This window comes from Saccopteryx bilineata, chromosome 9 (genome assembly GCF_036850765.1).
Source record: "Saccopteryx bilineata isolate mSacBil1 chromosome 9, mSacBil1_pri_phased_curated, whole genome shotgun sequence".
Classification (NCBI taxonomy): domain Eukaryota; kingdom Metazoa; phylum Chordata; class Mammalia; order Chiroptera; family Emballonuridae; genus Saccopteryx; species Saccopteryx bilineata.
In genome coordinates, this window is record NC_089498.1 from 17,185,053 (window position 1) to 17,209,557 (window position 24,505).

Here is a 24,505-nt window from a genome sequence, read left to right on the forward strand (position 1 = left end):
CAGTGATCAGTATGCTCACTGATGTCTCCAAGAGCTATTCCATCCCTCCTCCTTCTCCCTTACCTTCTTCACCCCAAGAAAAGTATGCCAGGCTGTTCCTTGCACAGGGATTTCATGCTCAGGACCCTAACTGCACAAGGGAGGTGGATGGGACCCAAGGACAGCCAACCCACAGACTGGCCACGCATCTCTAATTGGACCTGGCTGGGAAAGCCCCACCCAAATAGAGACTGCAGTAATCAGGACAATCAGACGCTCTCGAATTTAACCACAGTCAACAAGTTAGCGTCAGAGCAGTCAGTCCTGGAAAGATTTTAAATAGATAATTCTATCAGAATATATCTACAATATGTACAAAAACATCTCTACCAAAAAATGCAATGCCTACTAGAACTTTGCCTAAGATTTTTTATGATTCCTCTGACCTTTAAGAGTTGCTTTTGGGTTGCTCTACCATTTAGAGAAAATACCTCAGGGTCCACACTACAGAGTCTGAATGCTGTCCTGCTCTTTTGTGCAGCTACTTAACAGCGAAATGCAGTTTGTTCCACAGGGCCTCTTAATGGCATTCCTACAGCAAGAGATAGCGTTCCCTACAAACACGTCAGGCAGCGATGCTTTCCACTCTCCTCGCAGTCTGCTTCCTTTCTTTCTTTTAATTGAATTTATTAGGGTGATACTAGTTAACATAATTACACAGGTTTCAGGTGCCCAATCCTACAACACAGCTCTGTGCTCCGTACTGTGTGCTCACCTTCCGGGTCGAGTTTCTGCCCATCCCCATTTATGCCCTGTACCCTCCCCACCTTTCCTCCCGGCCATCACCACACTTGTCTGTGTCCATGAGTTTGGCTTTTGGGGGGTTTTCTGGCCTTTTTGGCTCAATCCCTCCACCACCCTCACCCCAGCCTCCCTGCCCACTGCCCCCCTTTTCCCAGCCACACCGCAGTCTACTTACTTTAAAACATTATTTTCCTTAGCCAGTTTTCTCTTCTTGGAAGCAACCAAGCAGAAGATCCACATTTTATTAAGAAAACAACCTTCTTTGGCCAGGTTTTCAACCTCCACTCAGGTCCCTGACCAGACCTCCTTCTGGGATTCTTCCGGGTCGATGCAGCCAGTGCTTGGCTATCTGAGACAGACACGGTGCCGTATGCTGCCCTCCACAGTGGGGCTATGGCCCCCGGGCCCCACCAGCCATTTTTTTGCCCCCAATTTCTCAAACCATGGCTGCCAGTGCTCAGACGCCCCCTCCAGAAAAGCCTGATGGATGGATACTCCACCATAAACAAGCCCAGCTAGCAGAGGATGAAGCATTTGATGGGCCTCAGGCTAGAGTAGGGTCAGGAGGGAGCTGGGCGGAGCCCAGTCCTCTTTAAGGTGTGATTATGTCACAGTCCCATCAGTGAAGGGATGATACAAGCCCTCTGTGGTCCAGGAGCCATGGCCTGCCTTTTGACTGAGTAGCTTGAAGGAAAAATGAGTTCCCTTGAATGAAGTACTGACTCAAGTACAACCCCCAAGAGTCATGAGGCCCAGCTGCTTGGCCCTCCCTGGGTTTCCTCCAAGATCTAGTTTATCCAGTCCTGAGTAAACCCAAAAAGAACCCATGTATCTGTTCTAGCAACTCAAAATTGACCAACACTACAGGGATGGGCTGGGCCTTGGCAACAGGCCACCCAGTCAGTCACAAGGGCCCCTCACTGCATTCACCTAGACAGGACCTCCTACAGTGGAAGTCGTATCAGGTTATCTGTACCAAACTCGACTATCCATTGCACATCCATCAACTGTTTGACAGATCTTCTAATGATAATTTAGGTTCTGAGTGAGACTGAAGGTTTTCATTTCAACAACATGGGAGTTTTTGTTGAAATGAGGCAGCAAGTTACCTTTTTATCTGTATTCATTCAATCAGTCATGCACTATTGAATACATCGTTTTCTACATCCCTCACAGAGGACCACACAGAATGCTGGCAGGCCCTGCACATGCTAGCTAATTCAAAATAAATCTGTTTAAAATACTATAGCTGGAAAATTAAATTTAAAGTTTACATTTTGTTCTATTTGGCCTTATTTAAAAATACACTCTCCCATGTAGCTCAATATCCTAGTTAAGCCATGTCTCTAGAATAAGTTTCTCACTTATTTTTTTTTATTTTTTTATTTTTTTCTGAAGCTGGAAATGGGGAGAGACAGTCAGACAGACTCCTGCATGCACCCGACCGGGATCCACCCGGCACGCCCACCAGGGGCGATGCTCTGCCCACCAGGGGGCGATGCTCTGCCCCTCCGGGGCGTCGCTCTGTCTCTACCAGAGCCACTCTAGCGCCTGGGGCAGAGGCCAAGGAGCCATCCCCAGCGCCCAGGCCATCTTTGCTCCAATGGAGCCTTGGCTGCAGGAGGGGAAGAGACAGAGAGGAAGGAGGGGGTGGGGGGTGGAGAAGCAAATGGGCGCTTCTCCTATGTGCCCTGGCCGGGAATCAAACCCGGGTCCCCTGCACGCCAGGCCGACGCTCTACCGCTGAGCCAACCGGCCAGGGCCTAAGTTTCTCACTTAAATAAGATACAAGCGCCTGACCTGTGGTGGTGCAGTGGATAAAAGCATTGACCTGGAATGCTGAGGTCACTGGTTTGAAACCCTGGGCTTGCCTGGTCAAGGCACATATGGGAGTTGATGCTTCCTGCTCCTCCCTCCCTCCCCCTTCTCTCTCTCTCTCTCTCTAAAAATTAATAAAATAAATTAAAAAAAAAAAAAAAGATACAAGCTGCTCCAGCCTGACCGGTGGTGGTACAGTGGATAGAGTGTTAACCTGGGATGCTGAGGGCCCAGGTTTGAAACCCCAAGGTCACTGGCTTGAGTGCAGGCTCACCAGCTTGAGCACGGGGTCACTGGCTTGAGTGTGGGATCATAGACATGATCCCATGGTTGCTGGCTTGAGCCCAAAGGCCACTGGCTTACAGCCCAAGGTCACTGGCTCAGCTTGAGCCTCTGTATCAAGGCATGTATGAAAAGCAATCAATGAACAACTAAAGTGATGCAACTACAAGTTGATGCTTCTCATCTCTCTCCCTTTTTCTCTCTCTCTCTCCCTCTCAAAAAAAATAATAATAACAACAATAATAAGATACAAGCTGCTCCATACCTCTGTGCCAGTTAGAAAAAGATCCCTAAGTCTGGGTGGGAGCTTGGCTCGGCAAGAGGACAGCGAATTGAAAATGGCACCCCCTCTGGGCTAATGAACTGGGACCAGGCCAGTGGTCAGCAAACCACAGCTCGCAAGCCACATGCGGCTCAATCAGATTGAGGACGTTTTTAGCAAAGGCCAGCTTAGGAGTACCCTAATTAAGTTAATAACAATGTTCCTACCTATATAGTTTAAATTTAAAAAATTTGGTCCTCAAAAGAAATTTCAGTTGTTGTACTGTTGATATTTGGCTCTGTTGACTAATGAGTTTGCCGACCACTGGACTAGGCAACCCTTCCTCCAGTGCCGGGGCATGTGCCTTTGCAAGCAGAGAATGCAGCTGGTTCTCAGCCTCCCTCGCCCTCTCAGCTAGACCCACTGTGCAGTGCACAACCTGCTAACTGTACAAAGTAGTCTTGGACAACAGAGATTTAGAACAGATGTCAGGAACTTTCTTTGTTCCTCTATGACAATAATAAAGTTTTTTTAACTTCATTTTTGTTTATATTGATCTGGTCTGAAACACAATGGCTGATTCCATAGGAAAGGAGGGAGCAAAGGAGGAAGAAAAGAAAAGAGGTCTCCTACAGAGCTCCATAGAGCTAGACACATAAGAGAGGCTCCACAAACTACTGGCCCTGCTGGGACACCCCAGGTTTCCCGCCACTCTGAAATTGGTCATTCTTCATTGAGCACCACACTGGTAACATCCTCATCACCACCTCTACCACCATCACAGTTTTGGGGACCATGAAAAAAGCCATGTGGATGTATTCAGCTATCATAAGTAGAGGTCTGTTTCCAAGTTTCGTCTATGAAACTATATTCTAAAAGAATATAAACCAATTTGCTGGCAAATTATCCTGGGCTCAATTTATTATCAGAGAAATTAAGGCACTAAAGGGCAATTGTATTACACCTGCAAACATCAGGGCTGTGTTACAGTTCAAACTCTGGGGCCCTCTAGTCAGCTGCCTGCCCCAGGACATTCACTTGGGCAATTTGCCTGGGCTGCTTAAACACCTGCACTTTAAACAGAACATCAAAGCAGACTTGATTTGTTATATACAGTCTTTCCTAAAACTACTATCCTAAAACACTCCTGCCTGAGGATATTTACCATGCACTCTCTCTAAATGATATAAAGGATAATAAAGATTATCGGAATCCAAAGAGCTGTCCCACACCTGGCTTCACAGAAAGAAATCAAACTGTCACCCATCTAGCAGCAGGTGTCACAGGAGAAAGAATAACAGCCTAAGGCTAAAGTTCCAAGACCACCAACAAGCTAGGTTGCAACAGGTAAGTCACAACTTCTCTAGGGGTCAAATTCCTCACCCATAAAACAAAAGAAGTGCACACATAGATGGTTTAATGCTTCCTTCTATCTAAAATTGTGAATTTCAGCCCTGGCCGGTTGGCTCAGTGGTAGAGCATCGGCCTGGCGTGCAGAAGTCCCGGGTTCGATTCCCAGCCAGGGCACACAGGAGAAGCGCCCATCTGCTTCTCCACCCCTCCCCCTCTCCTTCCTCTCTGTCTCTCTCTTCCCCTCCCGCAGCCGAGGCTCCATTGGAGCAAAGATGGCCCGGGTGCTGAGGATGGCTCCTTGGCCTCTGCCCCAGGCGCTAGAGTGGCTCTGGTCGTGGCAGAGCGAAGCCCTGGAAGGGGCAGAGCATCGCCCCCTGGTGGGCAGAGCATCGCCCCCTGGTGGGCGGGCCGGGTGGATCCTGGTTGGGCTCATGCGGGAGTCTGTCTGACTGTCTCTCCCCATTTCTAGCTTCAGAAAAATACAAAATAAATAAATAAATAAAATTGTGAATTTCAAGATATTTTGAGTCATCTTGAACCTCCATTACTGACTTATACCATGTTCTCACCTTGCTATGTCCAAGTTACATATCTCCCACACACATCCATATGTTGAAGGCCTAACCTCCAATGTGATATTTGGAGATGGGGGCCTTTGGGAGGTAATTAGGGTTGGATGAAGTCAGGAGATGGGGCCCTTTAGAACAGGAAGTGAGAGCCCTCTCCCTCTCTCTCCATGCATGCACAAAGAAGAGATCATGTGAGCACATGGCAACATAGCAGTCACTGAAAGACAAGAGAAGAGACCTCAGAATGAAACCTACCCTGCAGGCACCTGGATCTTGGACCAGCCTCTAGAAGTGTGAGAAATAAATTTCTGTTGTTTAAACCACCCAACCTATGGTATTATTTTATGACAGACACACCTTCAACATGAATTACTTGTTCTTCTTTTCTTCCTGGACATGGAACTTGTTTCAAATGCACTGATAGATGAAATTACATTTGGCTGAGTTGGAAAGTGATTACCAAGCAGACAATTACTAACACTCAACAGGAGAAAACTGGGTCTCAGACTTGTAGGTGTTTATAAACTTATTAAAACAGACCATAAGGCCTGACCAGGTGGTGGCGCAGTGGATAGAGCGTCAGACTGGGATGCGGAAGGACCCAGGTTCGAGACCCCGAGGTCGCCAGCTTGAGCGCGGGCTCATCTGGCTTGAGCAAAGAGCTCACCAGCTTGGACCCAAGGTCGCTGGCTCCAGCAGGGGGTTACTCGGTCTGCTGAAGGCCCACGGTCAAGGCACATGTGAGAAAGCAATCAATGAACAACTAAGAAGTCGCAACGCGCACAACGAGAAACTGATGATTGATGCTTCTCATCTCTCTCCGTTCCTGTCTGTCTGTCCCTGTCTATTTCTGCCTCTGTAAAAAAAATAAATAAATAAATAAATAAATAAAAAAACAAAAAAAAAAACAGACCATAAGTATATCCAAATCTGTTCAGAAAGCCAGAAAGTCCCGAGAGTGAGGGACACATGTACTGAAAAGTAGTCTATCATGAAGCTAAAGTGACTTTGCAGGACAAAGAACATCAATCTGAGCAACAACAAAAACACGAGGATGGGCATGGCAGGGCCAGTAGGAAGAGAGTAGGAAAATGGAATATGTAGGCCCTCTCCCCCTGGCCCACTCACTCCTGGGGTATCTTCCTCGCCGGGGAAAGGGCTTTGCAGCGGCCACATGTCCCTGTGGGGAACAAGGAGTTTCCAGCCAAGTTGAGGCAGAAGTTTTATGGGGAGAGAACGTGAATGGGAAAGTGACTGACCCAGACAGAACCTGGCCAGAAGAGGTGGGTTCTGTCAGCACTGAGGAGAACAGCTGGTACCCACCAAGCGTTTCTCTCAGCCATGCCAGGCACTTTCCATTCAACTTCACCCCAACTCTGCGGCAGCAGGAAATCCTCTTACCTGTACTCTTTGCCACTCTGGCCCGACCCAGGCTGCTAAAGGGCATGTCCTAAATGTAGATGATCAAGATCTGTTTTAGTGAGAAACAGTGACCAGGGAAAACAAAAGGAAATCTAGAGTGGGGTACAGGAGGCCACAAAGGATGCTCCTCTAGGAATCCAATAGGCCAGGGGTCACCCATCTAGTTGGAGGAGCAAACAGAGAAAGGGACAAATGAAACTGGGAAGTTCTAACATGCATGGCTTGGACATTCTCTATAAATTCCCCACCACAAGATAAATTGTGAGCCTGACCAGGCAGTGGCACAGTGGATAGAGTGTCGGACTGGGATGCCGAGGACCCAGGTTCAAGAACCCGAGGTTGCCAGCTTGAGCGCAGGCTCATCTGGTTTGAGAAAAGCTCACCAGCTTGGACCCAAGGTCGCTGGCTCGAGCAAGGGATCACTCGTTCTGCTGTAGCCCCCCCAGTCAAGGCACATATGAGAAGGCAACCAATGAACAACTAAGGTGTCTCAATAAAAAACTGATGATTGATGCTTCTCAACTCTCTCTGTTCCTGTCTATCTGTCCCTATCTATCCCTCTCTCTGACTCTCTCTCTGTCCCTGTGGAAAAAAAAAAAAAGATAAATTGTGAAAGATTTGGAAGTGAACCAAAAAGATTACTGAGCATCTCCAATGGAAAAATAGGCCTCGTTTGAACATAACTTTCCAAGTTATCTGATGCTATGGGATTAGTGTTGTTCTTTGTCTTTGAGTCATTTTGAAACTGTCAAGTTGTAAACAACTGATAGAAAATACAAGTAATTCCTGTTTGCACACAGGCAAGTGAATTGTATGCTGGCAAGAAAACTGACCCCCTCAAAGCCAGAGTTGCATCTATTTCAAATTCATTTCATGGGGCCTGACCTATGGTGGCACAGTAGATAAAGTGTCCACCTGCAACGCTGAGGTTGTCAGTTTGAAACCCTGGGCTTGCCTGGTCAAGATACTATAGGAGCTAATGCTTCCTGCTCCTCCCTCTTCTTTCTCTTTTTCTCTGGTCCTCTCTCTCCTCTCTAAAATGAATAAATAAAGTATTAAGAAAAAACAAAGTTATTTCATGGGTATGTGTGTGTGTGTGTGTGTGCACACGCATATGTGCACGCATGCTCTCTTTGAATTTCCCTTTGAACAAGCTATAACATCTTACTGGTTCATTCATTAATTAACAAAATCTTTACTTCGTATGAGAGTCATTTTATCTTTTAAAAAGTATCCTTTAATACCCACAAGCAAGTCAAAAAGGGTGCCAATATTCTGTATTAGCTGCTCTGAGAAGAAAGTTTTCAGAGGGCAATAATTCTTCCAACCACAAACACTTTGAAGTCTACAGGCTCGAGCACTCAGGAGGATAATCAAGTCTCAATTTTTATGTCTCTGCTCCTCTTCCAGCAGCAAACGTCTCCAACTTCCGCATGACTTTCCTTGGCTCTGATCTCAGCAATTCTTAAATTTCACTGATAATCCAAAGAGCTAGAAGGGAAGGGCTGAGGGGCCTTCCTTCATAATAAAACCATCACCTCTCCCCTAATTCTAACAGGTGTGACCCATGTATTGTGCAAGAAATGGGACACAGGAGAGCTGTCAGGCTGGCAGACCCACCAGGAGTGGGGCCAGCAGAAGAAAAGAAATAGAAATGGGCTAGGTCCCCGTAGAATAGAGAGACAAGTGATGCACGCCCTGGCCAGATGACTCAGTTGGTTAGAGCATCATCCCAAAGCACAGAAGTTGCTGGTTAGATCCTTAGTCAGGGCACATCCAGGAACAGGTCTGTGTTCCTGTCTCTCCCCCCCCACACACTCCTCTCTCACTAAAATCAATAAATAAAATTTTAAAAAAGAAAAGGAGATTGCCTGACCAGGTGGTGGCGCAGTGGATAGAGCATCATACTGGGATGCGGAAGGACCCAGGTTTGAGACCCCGAGGTCGCCAGCTTGAGCAAGGGCTCATCTGGCTTGAGCAAAGCTCACCAGTTTGGACCCAAGGTCGCTGGCTCCAGCAAGGGGTTACTCGGTCTGCTGAAGGCCCGCGGTCAAGGCACATTTGAGAAAGCAATCAATGAACAACTAAGAAGTCGCAACATGCAATGAAAAACTAATGATTGATGCTTCTCATCTCTCTCCGTTCCTATCTGTTTGTCCCTGTCTATCTCTGCCTCTGTAAAAAAAAAAAAAAAAGAGGCTGGCTCAGTGGTAGAGCATCGGCCTGGTGTGTGGAAGTCCCGGGTTCGATTTTCGGCCAGGGCACACAGGAGAAGCGCCCATCTGCTTCTCCACACCCCCTCCTTCCTCTCTGTCTCTCTCTTCCCCTCCCGCAGCCAAGGCTCCATTGGAGCAAAGATGGCCTGGGCACTGGAGATGGCTCCATGGCCTCTGCCTCAGGCGCTAGGATGGCTCTGGTCACAACAGAGCGACGCCCCGGATGGGCAGAGCATCGCCCCCTGGTGGGCGTGCCAGGTGGGTCCCGGTAGGGCACATGCGGGAGTCTGTCTGACTGCCTCCCCGTTTCCAGCTTCAGAAAAATACAAAAAAAAAAAAAAGAAAGAAAGAAAGAAAGGAAAAAAAGAAGAGATTCAAGTGATGCTGACAGTGTTCATAACCTGACACACAGGGGTTCCAAGTGTGATCTCTGAAGGTAGGCTGCCTTGCCTTGCCCACTTGGTAGCTGTGGGAACCTTGAGCAAGTTACTATCTCAATAAAGCCTTGGTTTCCTCATCTGAAGAGTATCTGTCTCATAGGACTAACGTGACCATCAAATGAGATAACACCAGTAAAACATTTACCAAACTTAACAAACAGTAAATGCTCAATAAGTATTAACTTCGATTTTTTTGTGTGTGTAACAGAGTCAGAGAGAAACAGAGAGAGAGACAGGAACAGACCAGAAGGGAGAGAGATGAGAAGCATCAATTCTTTGTTGCGTCACCTTAGTTGTTCATCGATTGCTTTCTCATATGTGCCTTGACCGTGGGGCTACAGCAGACAGAGTGACCCCTTGCTCAAGCCAGCGACCTTGGGCTCAAGCTGGTGAGCTTTGCTCAAACCAGATGAGCCTGCGCTCAAGCTGGAGACTTCGGAGTTTTGAACCTGGGTTCTCCGCGTCCCAGTCCAACACTGCACCACTGCCTGGTCAGGCTAGCTTCAATATTTTTGATTGAGAAATAAATTTAGTGTAATGTAAAATAAAAACCAGGAATATAAAAAAACCTGATTGCTACCTCTTACCTCCTATTTGTTGTGGTCTTTCCACCCTCATTGCCAAAAGGCCAGCTGACCTTTGTTCCTCACCTGAATTACTAAGTCTCTTACGAGGCCTTGCTATCATCCCAGGCTTCTCAAAGCTATTCCTCACACCCTCTACCTTGGCAATATCCAATAGAAACAAATCAGGCACCTATATAATTTTAAATTACTAAATTTAATATTTTACTTTTCTAATAGCCATTTTTTTAAGTAAAAAACAAGTAGAATTATTTAACAGTATATTTTATTTATCCCAATATAGTCAAAATATCATCACTTCAACATGTAACCAATATAAAGAATGAAGTTATTTCACATCTCCTTCCTATGACATCTTCACACGCCAGTGTATCCTATAGACTTACATAAGCACAGTGCACATACTTATGCACATGCCAGTTCACCCAGCCACATTTCAAGTGCTCTGCAGCCAACAGCTCTAACCACTTCCCATTTCTTCCACAAAATCCAAATTGATTAGACTAACAAATCAGGCCCTTTCCAACCTGGGGCCCCCCCACCCCTCCCTAGACCCTCCCCTTCCATTCCTCTGCCTGGTGAACCATACCTGGTTCCCCTCCTTACCACCACTTTCTGAACCTGATACATTCCTTCTCCACAGGCCACACCAAACCTTATGCCAGGCACTGCCATCAACACTCAACATGTGGGCCCTGGCCAGTTGGCTCAGTGGTAGAGCGTCGGCCTGGCATGCAGAAGTCCTGGGTTCGATTCCCAGCCAGGGCACACAGGAGAAGTGCCCATCTGCTTCTCCACCCCTCCTCCTCTCCTTCCTCTCTGTCTCTCTCTTCCCCTCCCGCAGCGAGGCTCCATTGGAGCAAAGATGGCCCGGGCGCTGGGGATGGCCCCTTGGCCTCTGCCCCAGGCGCTAGAGTGGCTCTGGTCGTGGCAGAGTGATGCCCCGGAGGGGCAGAGCATCGCCCCCTGGTGGGCAGAGCGTCGCCCCCTGGTGGGCGTGCCGGGTGGATCCCGGTTGGGAGCATGCGGGAGTCTGTCTGACTGTCTCTCCCCGTTTCCAGCTTCAGAAAATTACAAAAAAAAACACACACAAAAAAAAATCACTCAACATGTGAATATGCCCATTTCCCAGAAGCCCACAGGGCTTCCTTGCCACACCCACTGTCTATGTCCTCTATTGGAGCAACTGGCTCCCAGTGAGTGGGACAGTTTGTGTACCTTCTTTGCCCCATACCAAACCCTCACCCCCAAGTAGACTAGGAGCCCCTTGGAGGCAGGATTTTTGTCTTAATATATGTGTCTACCATAGCTGCCCCCACCTAAGCATTCAAACACATATAAAGTATTGATTTTTTTTTTTTTTTTTTTTTTTTTTTTTACAGAGACAGAGGGTGAGTCAGAGAGAGGGATAGACAGGGACAGACAGGAACGGAGAGAGATGAGAAGCATCAATTATTAGTTTTTCATTGCTCGTTGCAACACCTTAGTTGTTCATTGATTGCTTTCTCATATGTGCCTTGACCGCGGGCCTTCAGCGGACTGAGCGACCTCAAGCTGGTGGGATTTTTGCTCAAACCAGATGAGCCCGCGCTCAAGCTGGTGACCTTGGGGTCTCGAACCTGGGTCCTCTGCATCCCAGTCCGACGCTCTATCCACTGCGCCACCGCCTGGTCAGGCAGTATTGATATTTTTAAAGGAGGAATATGTTAGAATTTTTACATCTAGCTACTGCTCTTGATCTCTAACTCTAGTTATTGAGCCAGCTATCAATCTTAAATTATACACACGTATAAGGTTTGGACCAAAGACAGCTGAAAGTAGACAAATTAAAGAAGCAACTACCACTGGAAGAGCCATTGTTCCTGAGGTTTGTTGTGGGTTCTTTTTCTTTCTTTTTTTCCATTGGCAAAAAAAAAAAAATCTTTTAGCCTTAAACTGTTTTTCATAGCTGTGCTGGAATAAACGAGAAACCACAAAAATGAAGGCTTCCACTACATCAGTCATCAAATCGCAGTGGCAAGAAAAAACCATCCAACACTATCTATATTGATTAAACTCGGATTATTTTAAGTGTTTATTAAAACTCATTTAATTTCCAAACTTAACCAATCATTTGAAATGTTCAGAGGTAAAATTCGGGATCGCAGTACTCCCTGCTGTCCTCTCAGCCTCCAGAACATAGAGCCTCACTTCTCAGGCCCCATCAACTGCTGCTGTTGCATTTTAATCCGAGACCTTTATAAAAACAACCACGAGCACCATCCACCTCAACCCCAGTGGCAACTCTTTCTTCATACAAGTTAAGTGTCTGCTCAAAGGGCTCTCAAAAAGTTAGCTTGGCAGATACCAAGCGACCCTAACTCCCAACAGGTTAAGCAGAAAGCAGACAACTTCATAACAATTACAGACTCCCTGGTTTTCATTTTACCCTTCCCTAAGCAAAAGGCTTGGCAAAGCCTCTATGGTTCCCCCCTTTTACAAAAATCTGTCTCCTAAGCAAAAGCTTCTGTTTCCTAGTAGCAGTGAATACACTTTTAAAACTTCCAGTTTAAAAAAGGAACAATAATTACAATGGCATTTTGTTTCCATACTTCCTCTCCAACATTTTCCACTTAGAACAGAGTTCCAAAGTTTATTTATTCATCAATAGATGTTAGTTTTCCCTTACAGATCTCATGTTCTCAAAAAACTTGACCTTACAAACTACATTAATAACCCATTTTTCTTTCTTTTATTAAAAAGAAATGTCTCGGCTGACCTGTGGTGGCGTGGTGGATAATGCGTTGACCTGGAATGCTGAGGTCACTGGTTCAAATCCCCAGACTTGCCCAATCAAGGCACAAGAAGCAACTACGAGTTGATGCCTCCCACTCCTCATCCCCCTCTGCCTTTCTCTTTCTCTCTCTTTCTCTCTCTCTCTCTTCTCTAAAAATCAATCAATAAATTTTTTTTAAAAAAAAGGATACATCTATTCATCCATTCAACTGTTTATTCATGCCTTCATGTGTGCCAGGCACTGTTTTAGACACTGGATAAAGCAGGGAACTTAAAGCACAAGGCTGCCTCTACTCTCGTGTAGTTGATCTAGTCAGGTGGTAAATAAAGCAGGGGGAGGGAAACAGGGTGGGGACAGGACAGTGTCCTACTTTAGATAAGGTGGTTGGAGGACGTCTCTTTTGAATAGAAGAACAGCAGTTATGGAGAAGACAGCCAACCGGGCACTTTTGGGAAAAGGTTGGGAGGCAGGGGATGAAAGAATAATCCCCAAATGCAAAGACTCTGAGGCAGGAGTAGGTTAATCAAAAGGTTAAAGTTTCCTGGCCCTGGCTGGTTGGCCCAGTGGTAGAGCGTCGGCCTGGCGTGCGGGGGGACCCGGGTTCGATTCCCGGCCAGGGCACATAGGAGAAGCACCCATTTGCTTCTCCACCCCCCCCCCTCCTTCCTCTCTGTCTCTCTCTTCCCCTCCCGCAGCCAAGGCTCCATTGGAGCAAAGATGGCCCGGGCGCTGGGGATGGCTCCTTGGCCTCTGCCCCAGGTGCTAGAGTGGCTCTGGTCTCGGCAGAGCGACGACCCGGAGGGGCAGAGCATCGCCCCCTGGTGGGCAGAGCTCGCCCCTGGTGGGCGTGCCGCGTGGATCCCGGTCGGGCGCATGCGGGAGTCTGTCTGACTGTCTCTCCCCGTTTCCAGCTTCAGAAAAATACAAAAAAAAAAAAAAAAGGTTAGTTTCCTATCAACGTGAAATAATCAGTACCATAAAACTCCAGTCCCCCCCCAAAAAAATTGGCCTTATTCTGTCTAATGCAGTTTATATTAGGCTTTTTGATGTATAATTAATACCCAGCCCCTTAGTCTGACTCTCAGTCCTCCATTTCTATAGTAATAAACTCTGGGGCTCCCTGGTAACACCCCTCTGAAAACCAGTGACAAACTCCACTGTTTTACGCAAGGAGACAAGGCCACCACACATGGGGCACTGAGATGAGGGCTGGACCCCCCTTTAAGTGAGAATTTTTCACACAAAAATCCTCCCCATTAAAAGTTCAACTGCTTAAAAATAAGACAGTTTCCAAATACTTAAAAAGCGAGATCTTGTCCCGAAGGAGGTGTCACTTTCTGAATTCTGTAGCCTTCCTCTCATCCATCCCCTCTTCAGCCAGCTGCAGGCCAGCTCCCAGCCCTGGACCACTTTGAATTGAGCCATTGAAAGCTTCAATTGGCTCTTTGCCACCACACGAGATGCTGAGGCCATCCCCTTGGCCAGGGTACCTTGCTCTCATACTCCTACCTCTCTCAGTCTACCCTTCCTCCTCTGGGTCCTCTGAGTCCCAACTTGCTAAAGAATCCAAGCCCAGCCCATGTCATCCTGCCTTTCATTTCTCCTTCATACACAGCCTGTCCCTCAGGAATAATCTTATTTTCCAAACAAAATTCTCAGGACATACTGCCAAGTATATGGATTCTTGTTATACAAATTCCTCTAATTTCAGTGCTTGGAATATTTCATAATTTTAAGCAAGTCATTTCTCAAATTTTAGGATGTACTTATATGTGGTCTAATGAGACAGCACAGGAAACTGGGACTTTCTGGGAAAATTCAGACTCTGTGATCACAGTCACAGCCTTTGACTACTGCTCTCTTCTCTAACAAACAACTTTATTTTCCAAAGAAATCTGACCTTATCCTACAAAGGATTTGGAGCTACTTCTAGGAATAAGAAGAAAGAGGCAGTGACAAGTGACTGGAGTTGCAGGCCAGAAAACTGGCATTTCCAGGTTATGTCAACAGCTTAGGAAGCTAACAGGACCATCCTGGAAAATAACCAGCGTCGGCTGCCACACAGACCCAGGCCCTTAATGGGGTGGATCAGATATGTGCTATAGCCCAGGTAAACCCAGAGCTACCTCTCAGCTGCAAACATGCCTTTCTCCAGCATTCATTCCACCGGAGAAAGTATCTTGGATTCTGCAGGGCACCTACCCTCCTGCCCTTGCCTCCTCCTCTTCTCCCTTTTTTTTTTTTTTTTTTTTACAGAGACACAGAGAGAGAGTCAGACAGGAACAGAGAGAGATGAGAAGCATCAATCATCAGTTTTTCGTTGCAACACCTTAGTAGTTCATTGATTGCTTTCTCTTATATGCTTGACCGTGGGCCTTCAGCAGACCGAGTAACCCCTTGCTCGAGCCAGCGACCTTGGGTCCAAGCTGGTGAGCTTTGCTCAAACCAGATGAGCCCACGTTCAAGCTGGTGACCTCGGGGTCTCGAACCTGGGTCCTCCGCATCCCAGTCCAACGCCCTATCCACTGCGCTACCGCCTAGTCAGGCTCCTCCTCTTCTAAGCATCCTCTCAAGCGCCAGGACCAGGGAAAAATTTCTTATCACTTTCTAATCAAAAACAATGGTCCTCCAGGGCTGCCAACAGAGAACTAATTTGGCCCTCTGACCGAGAAGGAGCCAGCAGGTTTCCCACTGATAATTACTTGTGGGTAAGCAAGACCTCCAAGTATATAACAGAACAATGCTGACCAGGCCCACAATTGTTTAAATGCTTAGAAATGTAATGATATTGCCCTTTGACCTATTAAAAGCACTTTTTAAAATGTAACAAAAAATAGTAACAATTCAAAAGAAGAAAGTAGCCCATTTAATGAAGCATTCTTCCTAACAGCAAAAAAATGGAAAACCGTCATCAAGGAATCTTACCCAGCCTTTGAAAGAAAAATTCCAAAGTTCTTTCCATTTGGGTCTGTCATACTAAAATGTTATTTCCTAAGGACCTTCGATGTTCCAATGTTGCTTGGTTTTGGGGGGTTTTTTAGTGTGCCTTTATTTTTTTTATTTATTTATTTACAGAGTCAGAGAGTCAGAGAGAGGGATAGATAGGGACAGACAGACAGGAATGGAGAGAGATGAAGCATCAATCATCAGTTTTTCGTTGTGACACCTTAGTTATTCATTGACAGCTTTCTCATATGTGCCTTGACCATGGGCTTTCAGCAAACCAAGTAACCCTTGCTCGAGCCAGCAACCTTGGGTCCAAACTGGTGAGCTTTTGCTCAAACCAGATGAGCCCACACTCAAGCTGGCAACCTCGGGGTCTCGAACCTGGGTCCTCCGCGTCCCAGTCTGACGCTCTATCCACTGCGCCACCACCTGGTCAGGCTCCAATGTTTTTTTAATTGAGATATAATTCACATGTAACATTAGTATTCAATATTAGTATATATTGTGAAATGATCATAACAATAAATCTAGCTAACATACATCACCATATACAGGGGGTCCTTGGGTCATGACAGTCTCTACATATGTTTCAGGTTTACGACGCTCGCTAACATAAAAACTTAAAAATTGGAATGTTTCAGCTTACGCCTTTAGTTTGGTTGCACACAGCGGAAGAATACACAGTATTTTTTTCTGTGGCTTAGTTGTGTTTTTATGTTCTAGATTATGATTTTACAACTGTGTTAGGATAGGTAAGTGACTTAGGCTAAGGCAGGGGTCTCAAACTTGCGGCCCGCCAAACAATTTTGTACTGATTTTTGTTTTCAACTGCAGTGAGAAAAGTGTTGCGTAACAGTTGCCTTTTGTAGACCTAGTGCGGCCCGCTGAACTAACTAACGGCTGTGATCTTGCTCTGCGGCCCACATGCTGAGTTGAGTTTGAGACCCCTGGGCTAAGGTGTGTTTTGACTTACAGCAAAATTTGGGTTACGTCACTGTCATAGGAACGAAACTGTGTCGTAACCCAAGGACCCCCTGTAGTTATAAAATTTTTTTCTCGTAATGAGAACTTTTAAGATCTATTCTCTTAGCCAACTCTTAAATATGCAATACAGTATGATTAACTATAGTTGCCATGCTATATAGGACATTATTACATCCCCATACAATGTTTTAACTAATAAGTGAGGGTAAAATCCTTTCAAATATAAGAAATTTTGCCATTAGCTACAACAAATATATTAAGCACTCCTAGTGTACAGAATGCTTCCTTTTTTTTTAAGACTTTATTTATTGCCTGACCAGGTGGTGGCACAGTGGATGGAGTGTCGGAATGGGACCAGGAGGACTCAGGTTCGAGGCCCCAAGGTCGCTGGCTTGAGTTCAGGCTCATTTGGCTTGAGTGTGGGGTTGCTGGCTTGGCGTGGGATCATAGACATAAGCCCACGGTCTCTGCCTTGAGCCCAAGGTCGCTGGCTTGAAGCCCAAGGTCACTGGCTTGAGCAAGGGGTCACTTGGTCTGCTGTGACCCCCCCCCCCAGTCAAGGCACATATGAGAAAGCAATCAGTGAACAACTAAAGAGCCACAATGAAGAATTGATGCTTCTCATCTCTCTCCCTTCCTGTCTGTCCCTATCTGTCCCTCTCTCTGTCTCTGTCACACACACACACATATACACACAAAAAAGGACTTTATTTATTGATTTTACAAGGAGAAAAGAAAAAGGGAGGGATGGGGAGTGAGAAGTTTCAACTCATAGTTGCTTCACCTTAGTTGCTCATTGCTTGTCGTATGTGCCTTGACTGGGCAAGCCCACGGTTTCAAACCGGCAACCTCAGCATTCCAGGCCAACACTTTATCCACTGTACCATCACAGGCGTGGCTTGCTTGCCTTTTTTTTTTTAAATAGAAAAATATATTGAAAATATTTAAGCTTCAAGTTCCAATCCTCAGGGCCTCCAAATTATAAAGTAAGGACAATAATAAATGGTTAATTAAAGATTATGGTCAAGGCCCTGGCTGGTTGGCTCAGTGGTAGAGTGTCAGCCAGCATGTGGATGTCCTGGGTTCAATTCCTAGTCAGGACACACAGGACAGGTGACCATCTGCTTCTCCACCCCTCCCCCTCCCCCTTTTGTCTGTCTCTCTCTCTCTCTCTCTCTCTCTCTCTCTTCTCCTCCTGCAGCCATGGCCGGAGAGATCCATTGGAGTACATTGGCCCCAGGCACCGAGGATGGCTCCAGTAAAACCTTTGCCTCAGGTGCTAAAAGTAGCTCAGTTGTGAGCAGCCCCAGATGGGCAGAGCATTGGCTCCAGATGGGGATTGCTGGGTGGATTCCGGTTCGGGCGCATGCGAGAGTCTATCTCTCTATTTCCCTTCCTCTAACTTGGAAAAGAAGAAAAAAAAGATTATGGTCAATATATTCACTTTAAGGCTATTCTAAACTAAGGTAGATCTAATAACAGCTGACATTTTAGTAATTTTTGAATAGAAGATATTTGCCTATGATATACAATTCAAAATGTATGAAAAGTCACACAGTGAAAAATATATATCCCTTCTACCCTGGCCCTCAGGCACCCAGTTTCTCAATTTGTATCATCCCAGGGATATTCGATAATGCCCATAGGTTTGGATGACTTGGTATGTGAGAAACACTGTGCCAAGGATCATGAATAGAAGGCTCATCAATGCAGATAGTACTAACATCAGCCCCAATTTTCAACTGAGGAGACCTGCTTGTGGCCTGAAGTGAACAAGTCACTGGCCAAAAGTCCCACGGTAATAAGAGACAAAGTCCATATATGTTCTGGAACCCGTCCCCTTCCCACCACCACCCCTAACACACGGATACACACAGAGCCCTTGAACAAAGGTGACTTCAGGGAATGTGGTTCCCTCTGCCCTGAACATTCTTCCACCAACCTTCACCTTTGCCTAGCTAATTTGACTTTCCATATACCTTTAACAATCAGTTTGTCTCTAAAAACATCTTGCTGGGATTGTGGGATTGTGTTAACCTACAGATCTATTTGTAGAGAACTGATGTTTTAACTATATTATCTTCCAATCCACGAACACAGTATAACTGTCCACTTATTTTAGATCATCTTTAATTTCTTTCTCAGTGTTTTGCAGTTTTCAGTGTGCAAATCCTATACATTTTGTTAGATAAATATGTAAGTATTTGTTCTTTTTAGAGCAACTGCAACTAATACGAGCTTTTGTGGGGGGTTTTCTTTAATTTCAGTTTCTAATAATTTGCTGTTAGGATATAGAAATACAATTGATTTTTGTGTGTTGAACTTGTATCCGGCACACTTGCTATTTATTAGTCCCAAGAGCTTTTTTACAGATTCCCATGGGGTTGTCTACATAGATAATCATGCCATCTGCAAATAGGGACAGTTGTTCTTTCTTTCCAGTCTGTATGCCTTCTATTTATTTTTCTTGCACTGGTTAACACTCTCTTGATGGTGAATATCAGTGGTGAGAGTAGACATCCTTGCCTTGTTCCCCTCTTTCAGCACTATATTAGCTACATCTATCTATGTATGTTAGCTGTTGATTTTTGGTAGATACCCCTTTTAAGGTTGAGAAAGTTCCCTTCTCTTGCTAGTTTCCTGGTAGCAGTTATCATGAATGAATGTTGAATTTTGTCAAATGTTTTTTCTGCATCCATTGACATAATCATGTGGTTTTTGTTAAGCTGTTCATATGGTGGAATACATCTATTGATTTTGGAAAAGTGGAACAGTTTTTTGTTTCTGAGATAAATCATAATTAGTTGTGGTGTGCTCTTCTTTTTACATAATGTTGCTGGATTTTATTTCCTAGTATTTTGTTAAGGATTTCTGTGTCTGTGTTCATGAGGTCAATTGGTCTGTAGTGTTCTTTTCTTGAACTTTGTCTGGTTTTATAAAACATGGGTACTATACACTTTTCTGAGGTCTCAGATGATAATTTTACTTTTTTAATCATCATGAAAGCTTAAGAGTAGTTTTATCTTTGCTTTTCTGCTAGACTTTGATTATAAGGCCTTGACCAGAAAGACATCTTCCAAAGATAACAACAATCTCCCTAAGGGAAAAGGAGACTGTTTTTCAAGGAGTCACTATAGATCTGAGGGAGCAATGCAGTGAAACCCACTACTTTACACCATCACCTGTGGCTCCTCCCCTGCCCCAGCACGTCCCCCCGATAGCAAAATCCATGAGGGACTGTACTGACTGGCTTTGGATGAAAAACAGACACAGTTTCCATCAAATAAAAGATATATTATTATCCCACTCTGAATGCAAATACATTTGTCTTTGAGTTACCTAAGAAAGCACCTATCACACATTAACCCCTTAACTCCTACCACTCCTAAAATGCTCAATCAGTCATTACCACCCACACTCTACTTACTGAAGAAACCAAGACACAACAGAGTTAAGAAACTTCAAGTTCACCAGAGCTAAAATTTGAATTTAAACATTTCCTATTACCCAACTTTGTTAGAAAAAGCCCTCCACGCCTGACCAGGCGGTGGCACAGTGGATAAAGCATCGGACTGGGATGCGGAGGACCCAGGTTCAAAACCCCAAGGTCGCCAGCTTAAGCACGGGCTCACCACCTTGAGCGCAGGGTCATTGGCTTGAGCGTGGAATCATAGACACAACCCCATGGTCGCTGGCTTGAGCCCAAGGTCGCTGGCTCGAGCAAAGGGTCACTTGATCTGCTGTAGCCCCCCAGTCAAGGCACATATGAGAAAGCAATCAATGAACAACTAAGAAGCCTAAGGAGTCACAACGAAGAATTGATGCTTCTCATCTCTCTCCCTTCTGGTCTGTCTGTCCCTATCTGTCCCTCTCTCTGTCTCTCTATCTCTGTCACAAAAAGAAAAAGAAAAAGCCCTTCACAAATGCAATGCAATGCAATGTCAGAAGGTCAATCAGGCATGGGAGGGGCTCAAGGAAGGGGACCTGAAGCAAGAGTCCCTAAGGGGTCTCTTCAGAGCTGAAAAGCTCTTGGCACTTTTGAGAAGGTCCATCCCTCATTACAGGAAGCCAGCAGGTCTGCTGGGTGAGGAACAGGACATTGCACAGAAGCTGCACACCTATGGACAGCACACCACCCACCAAGAAATCAAAATCCTTGTAAATAAATCTGTTGCTTAAGCATGTAAAAATCATTCAAAATGTCACCTGGCTGCCCAATGGCCACAGAAATGTCCTTAGGCTCATGGTCCCCAGGAAACAACTCAAAATGATGTGTTTGGGAGGCAGATAAGAACACACTCTGAAACCAGATTGCCTAACTTCAAATTTCAGCTCTACTGTGGCACATTAGCCCCATGACCTTGAATAATTCACAATCCTGTGCCTCGATTTCCTCATCCATAAAATGGGGATGGCAAGAGTATAGCATGCACTCACTAAGTGATGCCTGCGGTTATTATTTTTCAGAAAGTCTTGTCCAATCCAGGACTGCCCTCTTCTGGCAGTCATTACATCAGGGTATACGTGATAGTATGCCTTTTTCTCCAACCCAATCCCAAGAGCAAAACTCCAATTTCAACAAAGGTGATGGGGGAACAAAAAAGTAAGCAAAAGACCTACATTAACTATTTCATTAAATGATGTCTGGAAGCTAAAAACCAGGAAGCAGTCACAAAATCCACTAATAAGAAAAAATGTCACTTAAATCAATAGTTTAAACCAACTTTTTGTCCACAAAAAATAATTTTTAGTGTTTGATATAATAACCACAAGAGGCATTCTCCCCAACTAAGAGATAGGCATGAATTTAATTTTTAAAAGATACCTATGAAAATTCATGAAGTAATATTTCAGATTACTTTTACTTTCAAATAACATTTTATTTAAAATATCAACTTAACTTTTAAATCTCTAGGAAGTGGCCTATCTTTAATTCGAATATATAATTTGGGGTTGGTATTTTCACCAAGTTTCCTTAGAGACTGGAACTGTCAATTAGCAATAATGATAGTTAACGTTTCTTACACACTAAGCACCTAATGAGCTAGGTGCTAATTTCTACATTATTATTTCATTCTCTTAATCCTTTGAGGGAGGCATAGGCTCATTTCAAAGAAAAGCCTCAGTCCTGAGGTTGACTATTAATAGTTCTGATAGAGAACTGATTGCTAGCACCTGTGTGAGGTTTTAATACTAAAATGAGAAGACAAAACTTAAGCTTCAATGTGCATGTGAATCATCTGGGGAAATCTTGTGAAAATGCAGATTATGATTCAGAAATTCTAGGGACAGGCCTCTCTGATTCTGCATTTCTTTTTTTTTTTGTATTTTTCTGAAGCTGGAAACGGGGAGAGACAGTCAGACAGACTCCCGCATGCGCCCGACCGGGATCCACCTGGCACGCCCACCAGAGGGCGACGCTCTGCCCACCAGGGGGCGATGCTCTGCCCCTCCGGGGCATCGCTCTACTGAGACCAGAGCCACTCCAGCGCCTGGGGCAGAGGCCGAGGAGCCATCCCCAGCGCCGGGCCATCTTTGCTCCAATGGAGTCCTGCTGCGGGAGGGGAAGAGAGAGACAGAGAGGAAGGAGAGGGGGAAGGGTGGAGAAGCAGATGGGCGCCTCTCCTGTGTGCCCTGGCCAGGAATCGAACCCAGGACTTCTGCACGCCAGGCCAATGCTCTACCACTGAGCCAACCGGCCAGGGCCTCTGATTCTGCATTTCTAACAAGCTCTCAATTGCTAAAGATGTTGTTGACCACACTGAGAGCAGCAAGGATCGACAGATTGCAATAGGCCACAGACCACCAAAAAAGTCTATAAAAACTAAAAAAAAAAAAAAAAAAAAAAGGCAAACTTTCCTCAAAAACAAAATTAGAACTTATTCATTATTTCTTTTTTTTTTTAATTTTTTATTTTTTTTTTTATTTATTCATTTTTAGAGAGGAGAGAGAGAGGTAGAGAGAAGGGGGGAGGAGCTGGAAGCATCAACTCCCACATGTGCCCTGACCAGGCAAGCCCAGGGTTTCGAACCGGCGACCTCAGCATTTCCAGGTCGATGCTTTATCCACTGCACCACCACAGGTCAGGCTTATTCATTATTTCTTGATGGAATTCTGAGCCTTGTAACATCTTTAGAACTATCTTCAGAATGACTTCTTTTCCAGTTTAAATTTAGATTCCAATTTCTTGGGACTTTTGTGGGGTTTTCCTCCTTAAAACAATCCTGATTTTTATCAAGGCTGGGAAGCCAAGTACATGGAAGAATGTTTCAAGTTGCGTGCCATACCTTCCAAGCAGGTTCCCATCCTTCACTCACCTCTACATAACCTTATCATGCTGTTTAAATTCTTGAGATTAGACAAATGGCAGAGTCAGGTGAGATTTTTAAGGGCTGGGCCCCAAAGTTCTTCCAGATGCAAAGAAAAGCTCTACGCCAAAATAACACCTTACCATACCACTGGCTTCCATTTCTGGCCTTAGGTGACAAAGTTCCAGCAATGAGGTGATAACTGCTGGATAACATTTCATAAAAACTACTGGGTTTCCATTCTTTTACCAGATCTGTTGAGTGGCCAGTTCTATTTACTTTCAAAAGTCCACACAAGAAACAAAGCAAGGTGCTTAACAAGGCCCTATATTCTACCTGGATTTCACCCTGCCCTCTTTTATTCATTTCTGATTATCTGTGCTATACTCAAACATTGGCTAGCTGCCTCTTTAAAAAGGTAAGTTACACACCTCCCCGCACCTCCTCCATTATCTTTGCTGACAGTAATGCCTAACTACAGATCCAACATATCTCGAATCACTGCAGCTTACTGGATAAGGTCAGTTAAAAATTCTGAAAAGGGATAACCTGCTCCTTTTGTCTTTCCTTAGAGCCCTTCAAAAATACCCTCCAGCAATCAGCAGAACAAGCCTTTCACTCAGGAGAGATAAAACAGTCTATGATCCTGCAAGTTACAAACACTGAGGCCTTTATTTAAAAGGTGTCCCCATATTATATTATTCCCAAGGAACACTTATCTATGCACTCAAGTCAGCACAAGAAGCCCAATGCTTGGGAGAAACAAAACACACATACATACACTACAGCTCTGTGCAAATGGCTTCTCTGGCTAAGAAGACTATAAAGTTTTGCTGCCAACCTCGGAGGGAGGCCTACCTGTGACGAGGGAATATCGGGACAGTTTTGTTTTTGGTTTTTGGTTTTTTTTCTGAACTGCAGCATGTCCTGTCCACAACAGAGCTAAGGAACTGCTCAGAGAGGCCTGTTACAAAACCACAAAAGAGGGGCTGAGCTGACAGGCCCCTGCCTTGAACACCCTGGAAGCTAAAAATAAGAATTCTGAGAAATGAGCTCTACCATAGACAAGTCCAACAGAAAGTTCTCTGTTTCTTTTACCTCCCAAACTGGCTGCCCTCCCAGAGTGATTTAACTCTGGGTACCAACTGGGCAAAGCCAGCCACGGTGCTGGGGCGGAGGAGGGATGCCGGTTCTATCTTCTAGGTTAACTAAGGAATCAAACCTCTGCTATATAAACCGGAGACTTTTATGGCAGATCTCGGTTCCCCCACTGCATCCAGGCGACATGGCTCCATTCAACAAACATTTATTGAGCGTCTATCATCTGCCCGGCGCTGCTAGGCGCCGGGGAGGAAACCAAGCTGCAGTCCCCAGTGGTGGAAGCAGACAGAGAAGGACCATCAGGAGGGGTGGAGGTTGTGCGGGCCGAAAATCCGTCACAAGTTGCTATAACCAGTAGTACCCAGGGGACAGTGTGATCCCAAGCCGGCCCCGCGGACCACCAACCCCGAGCATGAATCGGCGAGGGCGGGAGTAGACAGGCAGGCCCCGGGGCAGGTGTTCGGGTAGGAGGCGCACACCTGAGGCGGCAGGTCAGAGTCCCCAAGGGAATGGGGAGAGCGACCCTGGGACCCGGGGCGGGAGAGGGGGCGCGAGGAGCCGGGGTCGGGCCCCGCGCAGCGAATGCGCGGCGGAGGCCAGCCGGGCCTGCGCCCCGGGAGCGGCGCAGGGGGACAAGGCGCGCGGCTAGGCCGCCCGCCCG

The 24,505-nt window shown here is 45.6% G+C and overlaps 1 protein-coding gene across 1 annotated transcript in view; it reads right to left on the reverse strand.

Moving 5' to 3' along the window:
• CMTM4 (CKLF like MARVEL transmembrane domain containing 4) overlaps positions 1 to 24,505 on the reverse strand; it is a 68,559-nt gene that overhangs the window by 43,615 nt on the left and 439 nt on the right. The gene's annotated exons all lie outside the window — the stretch shown is intronic.